The sequence below is a fragment of the Cimex lectularius genome, unplaced genomic scaffold (assembly GCF_000648675.2).
Source record: "Cimex lectularius strain Harlan isolate CLEC.00 unplaced genomic scaffold, Clec_2.1 scaffold247, whole genome shotgun sequence".
Classification (NCBI taxonomy): domain Eukaryota; kingdom Metazoa; phylum Arthropoda; class Insecta; order Hemiptera; family Cimicidae; genus Cimex; species Cimex lectularius.
Genome location: NW_019393016.1, coordinates 645597 through 661028, shown reverse-complemented (window position 1 = coordinate 661028; position 15432 = coordinate 645597). Strand labels below are relative to the sequence as shown.

At 30.8% G+C, this 15432-nt stretch overlaps 1 long non-coding RNA gene across 7 annotated transcripts in view; it reads left to right on the top strand.

The window, feature by feature from the left end:
* The window catches only part of LOC106669002, a 59452-nt gene that overhangs the window by 11383 nt on the left and 32637 nt on the right, over positions 1-15432 (top strand). For 5 of the 7 annotated variants that reach the window (XR_002910840.1, XR_001340850.2, XR_002910837.1 and 2 more), the window contains 2 exons: positions 3257-3367; positions 9002-9164. This is a non-coding gene — a long non-coding RNA (uncharacterized LOC106669002). Of the gene's footprint in view, positions 1-2357; positions 2585-3256; positions 3368-8853; positions 8897-9001; positions 9165-15432 lie in introns of all 7 variants that reach the window. The other 2 variants (XR_002910838.1, XR_002910839.1) reach the window with 2 other exon arrangements.

Genomic DNA, 15432 nt, shown 5'->3' with positions numbered 1-15432 from the left:
ACTGTCACATTTTGTATTTATTGGTGCCGGGGCGGGTTTAGAGACTATAAAATGGTCATATAACAAATAATGGTCATCAGGATTTATAAAAAAGAGAAATAACAATTTTTATTGTCTCACTGGCAACGCAGGGTTATAAAGCTTGTGATGAAATAAAATTAAACATAAGTTAAATTTAAATGAACATAATGATTTGAAAAATGGTATAGAAGAAAATATTGATAAGGGCAACTTTCCGTGGCAGGGTTTTCCTTATGCTAGGGTTAAAGGACAAAGACTATAAGAATTATTTTCCATTAATTAAGGTTTTTAGTTGAGATAAAAAAGTCATTGTCACGAGTGGGATTCGAACCCACGATCTTCGGCTAGTTAAGCCGCTGCTCTACCACTTGAGCTATCTATTTTTCAAATATCGTTTAATCTATTTTAATCCGTGGCCATTTCATTTGTCGCCGAGAATCAAATACATACATCAAATACACGACATTTGAAAAATGGCAAAAAGCAGGGAATATTCCAAATGTGGGGTTGAGATGGGAAGTTAGCGACCGAGTGGATCGAGGTCCGAGATCAAGTGGAGCAGCGGCGTATCTAGCGGAAGATCGTGGGTTCGAATCCCGCTCTGGACACTGACTTTTTTATCTCAACTAAAAACCATAATTAATTGAAATATATTAGTTGGTCAAGCGAACCACGAAAACTACTGAATTTATCAGAATAATATTTATACCTACTTAGTCACAGTCCCATTTAGATGTATAAACGTTTGACGTAAAACTACCTTTCTTCATTATTAAATTGTTATAAAAAGATAAAAATATACAAAATTCTACTACGATGCTTAACTAATATTTAAATTTTGACATCACATTAAGAATGTAATAAATAGTATTGATATAAGTGACGTATCGGCCATACATGAGGTCTAAATGGCCAACTAAAAGTTGTGTGTCGAAAACGAGAAAAACCACTTTAAAATGTTTTGTTTGTTTTTTAATTGTTATCATTTAAAATTCCATAAGCAATGCCGAGATTTCGGAGGTTCACTCGGTCACCGAGGACTCCAGTTATTTAAATCTAATTTCATAGAGCAGAGGGTATTAAATTTGTCTTACGTATGTATAACGTGGGACATTAGGGACTGACAAACGGCTGAGATCATCGCCGGTTCTCCGTGCACACTTCTATTTATTCACCTCTTTTTATTTAATGTGCAGCTATGCTCAATCTAACTCTCTACTTTATATGTATACCAAATCGATATCCAAAATGCTACATTCTTGTTTATAACTCATGTATCAACTATAAAATACAATCAAAATATACCTATACTCAATGATAAAAAAAATCCCGGACACTCGTATTTTGTTGCATATTTCAAACAATATGTAAATAATTTTTGTCGGTAAATTAATTACAATATTTTTATTTTACTGTAATAATAATAAATATTTAATTAATTATTGTTTGAATGAAAATTCGCAAAAATAGCCGAAAATCATTCAGTGATGATTAAAATTTAACTAACAATTTTTTCAATCACTTAACGTTTTTCGGATGTTTAGGTGAATTTTCTTTCAAACCGTCATAATTAAATAATTTTTATTAAAATCCATGAATTTTTGATCTCATTTAATTTGGTTTGCATATATATATATATATATATATATATATATATATATATATATATATATATATATAGTTTCAAATAAACAACAATATAAGAGAATGAGGTTTTTTTGTGTTTGCGTATATATTCAGCATGTATGCATTACTACAAATAGAATTTATAATATCAATTTTCATCTAAAAACTTTGATTAAATTGATATCTAATCCTAAAGCGGGTTTGCTTCATTATTTTTTTATAGTTTATAGTAAGAAAGAAAAAAATAAACAGTAAACATTCAAATATAAACTTATGCCACCATGAGTGTGCCACGTTTTCAGAATGTTTGATTTTTCAATCTGCCAAAAGTCCATTTCTCTTTAAAGATAAATTTCAATTGATTTTCCCCACAGGGTACAATTAGAGAAAGGATAATCGCGCAGTGGAAAGCCCATTGAAAACTGCCTACCTGTTACACCCTTCCTAATACTTTATCCCAATAGAAGAAAGAAAAGAAAAACGGTACCCTTTTCAGTGCCAAAATGCTTTTATTCGTAGACAATACACCAAACGAGTCTAGACCTCTCCCACAAAAAGAAAGGTGACAAATCTGCTTGAAATTTATGTTTTATGAAATCACAGACTTGATGGTAATAGTGTATTATCTAAAAGACAAACTCAATTTCTAAAAAAAAAAAAAATTAGATTCGTCATCTTGTTTTGTTAATCTTATTTGGATTATCTTGTAGATGAACTCTTGTCAGCAGGGATCAACTGCTGAATGCGTCAAGTCACAACTCCTATATCCGTAGACATTCGGCGAAATCCTGCTGGCTCAGATGTACCAGTAATGATCAAAATGCAAACAGTTGCATGCGTCCTTGAATCATGACAAGAGAAGAAAAATGATTTTCCAGTAGTGAAAATCGCCGATTTATCTCATTATTGAATTTATTCTTTAATTTAAAAAAATATCGTAAGTTGCAGTTGGAATAATCAATAATTCATTATGTATTGTGGTCCGATTGACGAAATAACTTTTTTCAATTAATTAATCTATGTGGTAGAGGAGCGGCGTATTTAGCCGAAGGTCGTGGGCTCGAATCCCGCTCGTGAGACAACTTTTTCATTTCAACCAATACTTTTCATAAAGATTAATTAATTGAATAATCAATAATTTTTTTTAGATAGATGATTTCATTATATGTCATTATAATTTTGAAACTTCATCATATTTATCATGGGTCAGATGACGAACGAAAGACAATGAAAATTTCTTATAATATTTTAAACACATTTACATGTTTTCCATCATTATCACTCTCTCTCTCTCTCTCTCTCTCTCTCTCTCTCTCTCTCTCTCTCTCCCATTCTCTCTCTCTCTCTCTCTCTCTCTATCTACCTATCTCTCTCACTCACTATTTTCTTTCTCTATGTTTATCTAGTTACGCATTTCAACCATCCTCTCCCTTTCTTTCCTTTACACATATCATATATACACTCGATTGTAGTGTGATAGATAACATTTCCAAGGCTTTGCTAAAGAAAAAATTGAATTTGAAAATTAATCGAATACATCATGTTAAATATAATATTTTAACGGATTTTGTGATAATTTAATTTCTGATAATGCATTTTATTGTTACAGATTAAATGCAGGACTATTTGTTTGCAAGACGGCACGTGCCGGAGGTTAATTTGGTGTTGGAATGAAAACCGGAATTGTTCGAAGAGGCGGAAATCGTGGATAAGATAAAAGGTAAGTTTTTCTCTTAACTCAAGGTAATCGCTAATTGTATTAAAATCTTGAAATGTTCCATCCTCGATCCATGCCAATGTATAACTTTGACATTTGTATAAGTGAGAACGGTCTACAGTTTCCTTTTGGTTTGATCATTCGTGACCAAGGTCCGCCGCGCTGGGTCTCACCGTTCTCTGATAAACGGGTCTCGGTTTTGTGAAATCATGACATCAACTTCTAAAGACGAAGGCGTGAAATCGCAACTCTTTGGAACACTGGAAGTCGAAAGGTTTTTTCGGAATCGGATCAACAACATGCGTCGAAATGAGTTGCTCCAGGAAAAATTACAAATTTATTTAATTTTGTAGTTTTTGACCAAACATGTTTTTAGATGGCATATTATCAATCGACCAAAAAAATAAATAAAAATAAAAATAAATAAATACATAAACATACGCCTTTGATATTTTTTTTAGCCTAGTTTCATATTTTTACCTACTTTTGGTAAAAATGATACAGAGCACCTTAAGCCCCGTTCAACTTCAAATTTGCAAGTACGACCCTATACATCCTCATACATCCTTTTAGAGGATTTTATTATGCTGCAAACAACGGTGCAATCAAATTGGACAAGAAATGACAAAGTTATGACAAAAAGAAACCGGCAGAGTAATTTCTACGAGGAGCTGAATATTTTCCTGTATGTTCGCGAAAATCTCAATTATTCTGTCGGAATTGGTCGAAGGGTTGTGCGTTTTTCAACAAATAAAATTAGAGATGTACTCCGTACTTATAATTTTAAGCCGTATCGCACTCATCTTTTTCACAGACTTTGGGACTCTGATTATGACAGGCGTCTAACGTTTCTCGCATAAATGTAAATTTGGGAGACTGAAGAAAATGTTCTTCCATAGATCCTATGAACTGATGAAACCAAGTTCACCTCTAATGATCGATCTAAACCGTTGGAATTTTCAAATGTGGGGAGAGGAAAATCCGAGAATTTCGTATTTTGTCATCATCGGGTGGTTCACAATATCAACATTTCGTGTGGACTTCTCGGAAATAAATTAATTGGTCTTATTACTACGGAAATAATTTAAACGGTGCTCAGTTCCTCATTTTTTGAGGGAGGTTTCACCTACACTATTAGATGATGTTCTTCTGCAACAACGACAAAGAATGATTCTCCAGCTTGATGGCTCCGCACACAATTTTTTGCTGGTGAGACGTTATTTGAATCGTCATCCGGGATAGGTGGATAGAACCTCATGGCCTGATCAGTTGGACACGATTTAACTCCACTTGACTATATTTTCTGTGGGGCCATTTATAAACAGTTTCTACGCCAATCATAACCCAGCAACTTCAGTTGAATAACTGCGATAAATGATAGAAAATGCTTGTAAATACCTACCTACCTTGACTCGAGCGCTCTGAGGACCGGTGAAGAGTGGTTAAAATGAGCAACTCTTTGCATCTTTAGGCAAGGCAAGCTGTTAGGGCATGAAGAGTAAGTAATAAGTAGCAAACCAAATGACTGCTTTTTTTCAAACCTTCTCCCATAAATTTGTCATTTTTTGCCAATTTAAAATCCAATTGCACCATTGTTTTCAGCGTAAAAGAGCCTTTAAAATGATGTTTCAGGATGTATAGAGTCGTACTTGAAATTCTGAAGTTGAACTGGTCCTGAATTACCCTGTATAATTCAGCCGGGACATCAACAATGGACACCCTGTATATTCAATTATACAAATTGTAAGATTTTTCGTTGGGGGGTCAGAACGTTGAACCGAGTTTTCCATCGTCCTGATCTGGCTTTGCTGGTTTGGCATTTAGTGTCATTTTCTTGAAGTCTGACAAACCAAAACAGTTAGGATATACAGGAAAAAGTTTGTCCAAATCGTCCAAACTATAATATTTAGTCTGTTAAAGCAACAGGCTGTACTTCCTCATTCACAACGAACAGGTGATATGCTCCCTTCAAGGGTTTAGTATTCTTTGTTGTTTGTTCTCTCTTTCGTACCCGTTCTTTTCCTTACGACAGGTACAGATTTGTGTTATTTGGGGCAGTGGTGATTTCCGACGCGCCTATGGCCAGGTAAGGGTGGAGCCCTCGTCAAACAACTGTTTAACCCCCTGGTCGTTCATCCCCCTACACCGCTCATTAGGGAAGCCGCAGGTCCTTGTCGACCAAAATGGGAAATCGTCGCTCAGAAGCAGATGGGCTGGCTATAGATTATTTTTTTGTTCCTCAACAAATCTAGATTTTATAATCGTAATTCCTTGTTAATAAACATAATTATTACAATTCCAGATCTATCTCTTTAGTAAAAATTTGCAATGTATTTATTATTTATTTCTTATATTTTTAAGCAAGAAATTGACAAGGATGTAACAACTAGCGCAACTAATAAAAGTTAGATTTACTTTATTTTTTTGGGGAGACAAACATGTCCTATATTTGTAATTTATTACATTGGACATTTTGTCACTCTCGTATTTTGGACGATTTAACCGTTCCAATTTATTTCCAGAAGAATTAATCGTTACCGTCTCATTAGTCATTTTAATAGTTAATACATAAAAAGAAACTAGACTTTATAATTAACTCTCCTTGCTTACATATATTTTGTTTTTCGTTTTCCCATTTGTATTTTAGTTAGTTTGGTGCATTGTGTCTTATCAAACAGGATATTGAAAAGTATGTAATAATTAACATAAATTAGAGATAATTGTTTTTCTGTTGTTTTCGCTTGTCAAATTTATTAAATTGTGAAAATTTACAATAAACACTATTTCTTCTAATACACATTCATTTAAGAAAATGTCTAAATATTATATTATGTATAAAAATATTCATTATTTATTTAATCTGAACATTTCTTTACTTCTTAGCATGGAGGAATGAACTGAAAAGCTTTGCTTATATTCAGAGAGTTATCATCTCATTACTTATTTCACAAGTAAAACCCTCAACGAAAATAGACTTTATCATCCTTATTGTTCATGGTAATAAACAAAAAGTAACAATCATAAAAACAAAAATTAAGTTGAGAAGGCTTTACTAAACAGTTTTTGAATTAAAAATGAAGAAATAATCAAAATAAATTCTTCTCAAAAAACAATCAAAACTTTTCACTAATTTTTCGTTGAAAGTAATAGGAATATTTTATTCATTAAAATGAATAATCGAACGTTTTATTTGAAAAACGAAATATTCTTTTGCAATTACAAAGCGAAGCTAAAGAAGATCAATTCAATGTTCAAACAAAAATAATTTAACTTTTTAATTGTCAACTATTTTCGTAAATATAGTCTGAGTAAAAAAACTGAAAATTTTTTTTTTAAAAACGAAGAGAATCAAATAATCATAATCTCTACTAGTTGTAAATTTTTTCATTACAGAACTGCCTCAAAACCAGTCAAAATTTTTAATAAAAATATAAAATCTTTATTATTGTTTGAGTAAAATGTTATATTTTAATACAAATGTGTGGCGTATGGTTTAGAAATTAACAATTAAATGATTGAATATTGAGTTGATAAATTATTTGTCATATTTAATCGTTATTTAATTTTATAATTTAGGAGAAGTAGTGTCTAGGTTGTTGCCAGTCAGCTATATGATATTTATCTGTTACCTTTGGGCCTATATTTGACATGCCTCAGTGCTAAGATACAGGGTGATTATTTACAAACTACTCCCCCTTTTATTTTATTTTTGTTTGGAACTAAATCAAAAAAATAGGACTGATCATTACATAATTTTTACGCAGAATCTGAATCTGAAGTCAAAACTATTTTTCGACGTACGGTACCTGGGCTCAGAAACTTTTTTTTTTTTCAAATGGGAAAGTATCATTTTGAATACGGAATTAAATTCTACGACCTTTTTACAAAGATTTTACTTCGGACACGTTTGTTGTGGAGTTTGTCGTTTAAGAGTTATTAAGGTTTGAAAAAAAAGTTCAAATTTTCTTTATCTAAATCTTCATTCATTTACCTCTTAGTAGCTTTTTTGAGGTAACTTTTTTTAAAAATTGGTTAATTGAATCGTCACAAATGCCGATATTGGGATAATTCTAATCATCATGCAATGAGGCAATCACAACCCTGACAAACTAAACGTCGCGTTGGCGGGGGTTGCAATGTCGAGAGACGTGGTTGAGAAGTCCTTCAACCTGATGATGAGCTAAAGGGCTCGAAATCCGGATCGTTACAAAACAACTTACTGTGAGTAGGAACTATCTTTTTAAAAGGATTGAACACCACATCTCACTCCATCATTTATCATTTCTAATCATTTCTCCTTCCTCAAATTTTTCCTCATTTTCATCCACCGAAGCGTCACACTCCTTACTTTGAGTAGGAGAAATTATTTGCCATCAAGATGGAGGGCCACCTCACTACACAAGAAATATGAGAAACTTTGTAGATATCCGTTTCCCTTCTAGATGGGTAGGAAGACGAGGTTTCATCGAGTAGCCAGCGGATTTCTAGATGTAACACCCTTAGTTTTTTTTTTTTGTGGAGCCACATTGATACAGTGGTGTACCGATCAAACAATCAGGAAGATTTAAAAGGAAGCATCAAATAATGTTGTAGAGGCACAGCACAAGATACTTTCCGTGAAATGCGAAATTAATTCCTCAATAAGATTTTACTTTGTATGGAGATCGGTGGTGCCCATTTTGAAAATTGAATTTGCTAGGATTAACTTAATAAATTTACTAGGAGGTAATTGAATTGGTAATTCACTTGAAGTTACTAGGAGGTAAATGAATGATGTTTGAAATAAACAAAATTTGAACGTTTTTTTTCAAACCTTAATAACTCTTGAAGGATAAACACTACAATAAATGTGCCCAAAGTAAAATCTTTTTAATAAGTCGTTGAATAAAATTCCGCATTCAAAATGATACCTTCTCATTTGAAAAAACCAAGTTGCTGAGCCCTGGATACGTACCTAACGTTGACAAAAAATTTGACTTCAAATTCAAATTCTACGTAAAGATCAGTCATATTTTGTTTAATTATTTCCAAACTAAAGAAATAAAAGTGGGGGGGCTAGTTTATAAATAATCATCCAGTGTAATGTTGATATGTTAATAAATACTGTATAACAATATTAAATTAATATATGCATAAAAATTCAAATGATTTGTAAATTAAATAAATATTTGTTAAAGCAGAAATAAATCACCAGCCAATGATAGGTTACTTACTCATCTTAAATTTAAAAATTTGCCTACAAATAATTATTCGGAGATTGTGAACACGTTCCTACAAATAATATCGGCATTTTAATTTTATTATTTATTTTTTGTTATTTTTATTTTTAATTGAGTGTTATAATATTAAACTTAAAGTTGAAAAGTTAGACATCGAATCAGAAGTGATTCAAAGAGCCGTTTTGACAAGAAGCCACCCGCCGACGACAGCAAAATGCTTTAAATTTCAAAATTTTAACGAGAGCGAGTTTTAAAGGTTTTTTTTAACAGGTAGTGATCTTTAAATGGATTTCTTCTAAACCTTTCCACTAAGGTACGGTAAATTTGAACTATTTTCCAAACCTTATCCTAGTACATCGTCTAATCCCTACTTATCCGTTTTTGAAGACAGTTTTTTCTAAAAGAATTTTCGTTTCAGGTCTGATCGCGTTCCTGGTAAAGATGACATGGGAACATGACATGGAAACGTTACGGGACTTCTTGGACCCCGGTGATTACATGGCGGGTGAGCAACCGCGGAGGTGTAAGATCGGTGAAAGCATTTCTCCAAAACATGAGGTGATTCACCGTTGAGAATAAAGGTAACACATTACGAATAAATGGTTTTAACCAGGTCTTTAGAGGTTTTATTAATTTTGATTGTTTTATTTGAACTTAACTTTACACGAGAACTCGTATCCAGCAAAGGATATGCAAGCCAGTTTATTTATCATCCTGATCCACTTGATATTTATGATATTTCTTTAGACTTTCCAAAATTTACATAATTTGAAGCATATTGGTAGAAGGTTACAGTGGAATATAACAGATGATTCCAAAACTATATATGTATTAAATATTAATTTTTTTAAACAAAATAATAGTGTCTAATTAATAAGCAATGAAAACTGACTCTCATTTTAATTATTTAATTATAAAAGAAACTTTAATGACGAAAGTCATGAAAAATGATAAACAATATTTGAAAACAGAAAGGAAATTATGCGCATAGGTATTTAGTAAAGTAATAACCACTTTTATTTATTTGTGTTGTACCAACTAATTTCATTTATTTGACCACAAATCAATAATACTATTAAACAATGCAATTAAAAACGTTTGCTTTCACAGTTTTAATGAAAATTGATTAAGCATAAAAAAACTTTAACTAACATTAAAGATGGTTAGATCTCTTTGATAATTAATTCCAGCAATGGTAATATTAAACATGTAATGGCAAACTTTTGAACGTCTCAGTAATTTTTGTTGATAAAATTGAATAAATATTTTATGTTCTGAAATCTCAATAATATTTACGAAACAAGTTTAATAAAAAGTAAGGAATAAAAACCCAAAAAATAATTTATGATTTTAATAAAAAATATATGAATCTTTGGTTAATAAAAATAAGCTTTATTGTAATCACTCAATTAGGTATTACATGGTCAACAAAACAAAATTTATGTTTTAAATTATGACACATTATAAATAGACAGCATAATAAAGTTATGAACCACCTTTTACAAGAAAAAATTATATTTTAATAATCTTAATATGTTAATAAATTATAACAAGCTACTGTGTTAAATTTTACATACGTCTACCTATTCAAAGAGAAAAGAAAACCAATTGAGAGAAAAGATTGGTTCTAGTTAATCACCAAAAAAATCATCGAACCGTTAATAAGTTTTATTTAAAAGGTATTTGTATATCACAGAGTTGAATTGAATCATAGTAAACCTATTCATTCCAAATTTTACTTTATGATAAAATTAAATCATTCAATAGTTGTACATAATCTAGTACATGATAATTATTCTCAATTTTGGCAATTTTAGATTATCTACATGTCTAGTATGATAATTAGTCAAAATTTTGGCAATTTTAGATTATACACATGCCTTGTATGATAATTATTCTCAATTTTGGCAATTTTAGATTAGATACATGCCTAGTATGATAATTAGTCTAAATTTTGGCAATTTTAGATTATCCACATGCCTTGTATGATAGTTATTCTCAATTTTGGCAATTTTAGATTATATACATGTCTAGTTTGATAATTAGTCTAAATTTTGGCAATTTTAGATTATCCACATGTGATAATTAGTCTAAATTTTGGCAATTTTAGATTATCCACATGCCTTGTATGATAGTTATTCTCAATTTTGGCAATTTTAGATTATATACATGCCTAGTATGATAATTAGTCTCAAAGTCTCAATTTTGGCAGTTTTAGATTATCTACATGTCTAGTATCATAATTATTTCGGTTGTTTGTTTAGGCAAAGTTTCTTGCATTTTCCTTCAAATCTAGACATGCATAAAAATAAGCAATTAAATATATAACGACTTCCTAGGGTAAGAATTTTACTATCATCCTTATATTTTATATCAGCTAAGATTATGACAGCGTTTCTTTGACTGCATGCTTCTTTAGACGAAGAAAAAAGCCTCGTAAAAAAAATCATAACGAATATCTAGATCAGTGGAAACAATCATAATAACAGCTAATATCCGACAACTTACTTCAAATCTTATTTTTGAAAATTTTGACTAATTATCAAGAAACAGATTGATGTACTTTATACCTTTATATCAGTGATACATTTGATTGTTCAAAATTATTTGTTGTAATCTTTATGGTCCATGGTTTTAAAGTTATCTTCATGGACGAAAATCATTTGTGAAGATTAAAATCAATTTAAAATCAGAAAAAAGTATTATTATAAAATACAATCTAATATCTATTGCTTAAAAAGAACTCGTCCAGACCAATTGGCACTCATTTATTGACAAAGCAAATATTACAAATATTAGTAAAGTTTAAATAAATCTAAACCTGGAAAGAAATGAAAAGTAAGACATTGAATAACTGACAATAACAAATAACAAATTTGCTCATATACTAAAAAAATAAATCGCGAAGGCGATTGGAAAGCAGATGTTTAAAATCACATAAAAATACTTTAAAATTAATTAAATTAACTATTTTTCGTGGTCCGCTTGACCAATTAATAACATTCAATTATCTCAACTTAAAAACCTTAATTAATTGAATTTAAAATTAATGTTTTGTAACAATTGTATTAACAATACATTCAATTGTCACTCTCAGAATGCATTGTTCCATGTAATATGCTCAACACGAAACCCAACTAGAACTAACTAATTGGCTAAATACGTGTGTAGTTAGATTGGTATTTGTCACATCTAGGTCTGCTAATTTCCACTGTTTACTGTTCACCTCCGTTGATTATCGATGAAGACAAATTTTACATAGTTATATAGCAAGTATAACTTGTTGAATTTTATACTAAAACGGTTATATTTTTAAAGGTGTTGCACTGTGATTTAACATTAAAAATATTTCTGTACGTAAAAAATTAGAATTAGATAGAAAAAAATGTGTTTGAACTTATTAAAACCATTTTAAAGCGATTTATAAATTTATAATTGAAAATTATTGATATTTTTTATGCTTCTGACCATTTAGACTGTTTGTTGACCATAATTTGGAATTAATTAATCTAGACGTGACTTTTAATTCTAATTTATTGGGCTGTTCAGACTTGATATCTGCATATTTTACCCGTCAGAGCAACAATGTTCACGATTATTTCTGCTCTTTGAACGTATGACAAGTATATTTTATAATCACAAACATTCTGAATCAAGTTTGATTTTGGAGAAAAACGCAAACTCAGATGTCACTGCCAAGCTTTCGACCTATTTTAAGGCCTTCATCAGGTCAAACCAATTTCGAATATGTCTACAGAATGACATATTTAATTTTTTTACAGGGAATCTCAAATTTCCTTGAAGACCGACATGCCCCAACATTGCCAACGACTGTAAGGTAGTCTTTTGTCTTTGGCAATATTGGGGCTATGATTGACCTGATGATGACCTTAAAATAGGTCGCAAGCTTTGCAGTAACATCTGAATTAGCTTTTTCCTCCAAGACCATACCTTGATCCAGGCAGTGAAAAAGTGGTCGATATTTTTAGTATTGAAAATATTTCATAATCTTAGCAACCAAAACGGCGTTCGTTCCAAAACATGGTTATGTTAGACGCGAAGTGGAAGAATTCCGGAACGAATCAGATATTTTCAATGTTATAAAAATTCAAGAGAAATTCTTATCCCTTGACATGAGCCGAGAAACGGGTCGATCTTTGAAAGGCTATTGTGTTCCCGGAACGCCGTTCCAAATGGTGTTTTATCTTCCAGGATAAGATACCCTTGGATTTTGTAAATTACTAACTATCCCTTTCCTTCGTTATTTTGTTTAGTTTTGAACAGATAAGACAGCCTCGAGCCGTCTGGGCCAAGGTCCTTGTCATAATTCTACTCGATGCTATCTTTGAGACAAATATGATCCACTAAAAGGCTTATAACGTATTTTATGGTCATTCTATATTGTCTGGGGTTTTTGTCGAACATTTTTCGGTTCTTGGGTTTACTCAAGAAAAGCAAGTGACGCAATTAACCTGGGATAATTCCTGGTTAGGTCCATTCTAAAGTAATAGTTACTTTCATTGACAATTTTAAATAGTACATAATAGCATAGATGTGAAAGTACTATTCCCTTTCTAATCGCCCCTAAACTTCCAGGAAAAGGAAAATTTCCGAAACTGCCCAAGTTAAAACAATACATATAATTGAATATGAATTTAATGTCAGCGCTGTGATTAATGATGTTTCGCTCAATTTGAACCCCTTAACTGATTATTAGCAAATATGTTGAGATATATTTAATACATACTAAATAATGCGATTTTTTTTCAAACAACAACCTTTAAGGTTCATATAACCTCATAGTTGGAATATTTCGTTTAAAAAAAACCTATCTATTGTAAATGACTAAATAAAACTTTCACTAGCATTTACTAACAAAATGAAAGAAATAATAATATTTCCTTTAAAAAAACAGTAAAAATGGAATCTTACCAATATTTTAAGTAAACACAATCTAGCCAGCATATTGCAAATCGATTTAGACATATGGGAGTCTTTAGTAAATAGTAAACTTTTTTCGTTCAAAAATTTGGACCATATATCTAGAAGGTTCCTTGTTACAGATTTTTCGACTTGATACATTATGTATTTACCTATTGTTTTAATAACTCATTTGTACTATTATGTATAATCAAAATTACATAAATCACAGGATCCAATGTTCTATGAGTTTTTAAAAGCAAAAATCGAGAACTATTTTGAGTTTGTTGTTGGTACTGATAAATCTAAAAGCTAAATACATGGAAATTAATTAAATGTAGTTCAATACTTTTGTCCTAATTAAAAAGCAAAATACATGCAACGGCCTTTTCTTTAACATATAGATATGATTGGTCCTTACAGATCATTTTGAACTATCTTATCCATGCTGGGTTCTTCTGTCAGACGCGTTTTGACATTATGTAGGTTCTTAGCACCTAATGTGTCTAAGAGCACTTTAATGTTAAACTTAACATAATCAATGGAAAACTCAATTTTCTTTCCTTTCTTAAAAATAAACACAAGTGTCCGGCAATGACTGGTAAGGACAAATTTCAGGTTCATTCACCTCACAGACAACAAGAAAAATCTAACAATTCAAATATAGATTTCTTCCTAAATACCTTCTTCCAAATTGTGTTATGTAACATCAATTATCAATAATTATTTATAAAAGTACGAATGAGAAATTACCACAATCAAATGCCCTCAATACTCCATCCTGTCCATACTTTGAAAATTTCATGTTTCATGTTTAAAACTTAGTTTGAAATAATATTTATTCATTAGTTTATACACTCATGATTCATTGTGTAACCTTCATGATTGTAATTGGGAGTTGATGTTAACAATTAAAAGTACTATGTTAACATTGTGCAGCCTTCCTTGTTTAAAATGTTTTACAAGTGTTTAAAAAGCGCTCAATATTATATTTTAGTATATATACGTCATTTCAGTTTAATAGTATTGTTGTTCTAATATCTTTAAAGGTTTTTTGTTAATACTGATATAATATAATTGAAAATTTAATTTAATTAAAAAAATTAAGGTTTAAATTTATTTTAATTTATGTGTGTACATTTTTCACTCACGAACACTGTAGATCAAGGTATGGTTTTGGAGACGAAAGCAAATTCAGCTTTCGACTTATTTTAAAGTAATCATCAGGGCAAAACAATCTTAAATAAGTCTACAAATTGAAAAATTTAAGATTTTACAGGCTATCTCAAAATTTTTTAAATACCGACTCAACCAAAAAACCCCTTGAAAACATCAATTTTTTAATATGTAGACATATTTAAGATTGTTTTGCCCTGATGATGACCTTAAGATACATAGTCGAAAGCTTAGCAGTAACAACTGAATTTGCTTTCTTCTTCAAGAAAATGTGGTTGATATTTCTAATAATGACAACATATATTTCATACAGTCTGTAAGCTGGTGCTTTTTTTTTTTGCAGTGTGACAATATTTCATCAAAACAAGTAAAAGTAATGAAAAATAAACGATACAATTACATTCATTCATCATTTTGAAATAAAACTAAACTGTTATAAAAAATTACATTGAGGCATGACATTTGACAGTCTGAATTGGCCTTATCCAATATGATAGTATGTGATCTTCTTTTTATTTCACATTGTAGACATATAATGATTCAGTTTCCCCATTCTAATACATTTATCATTTATTTGCTAAAAACATTTTGATTAAAGTACTTAAAAAGTAAATCTCTTAATATTGGGCATACCGCATAAAATGGAAAGTGTCTTCGACCTCATTTAAATTACATTAAGTGCCATTGTGCTGTTCTTGTTTTCTGCATGGGGAGAAATTGAGAGGCAGAAGGTCAGAAGTTCCTCTCTTTTCA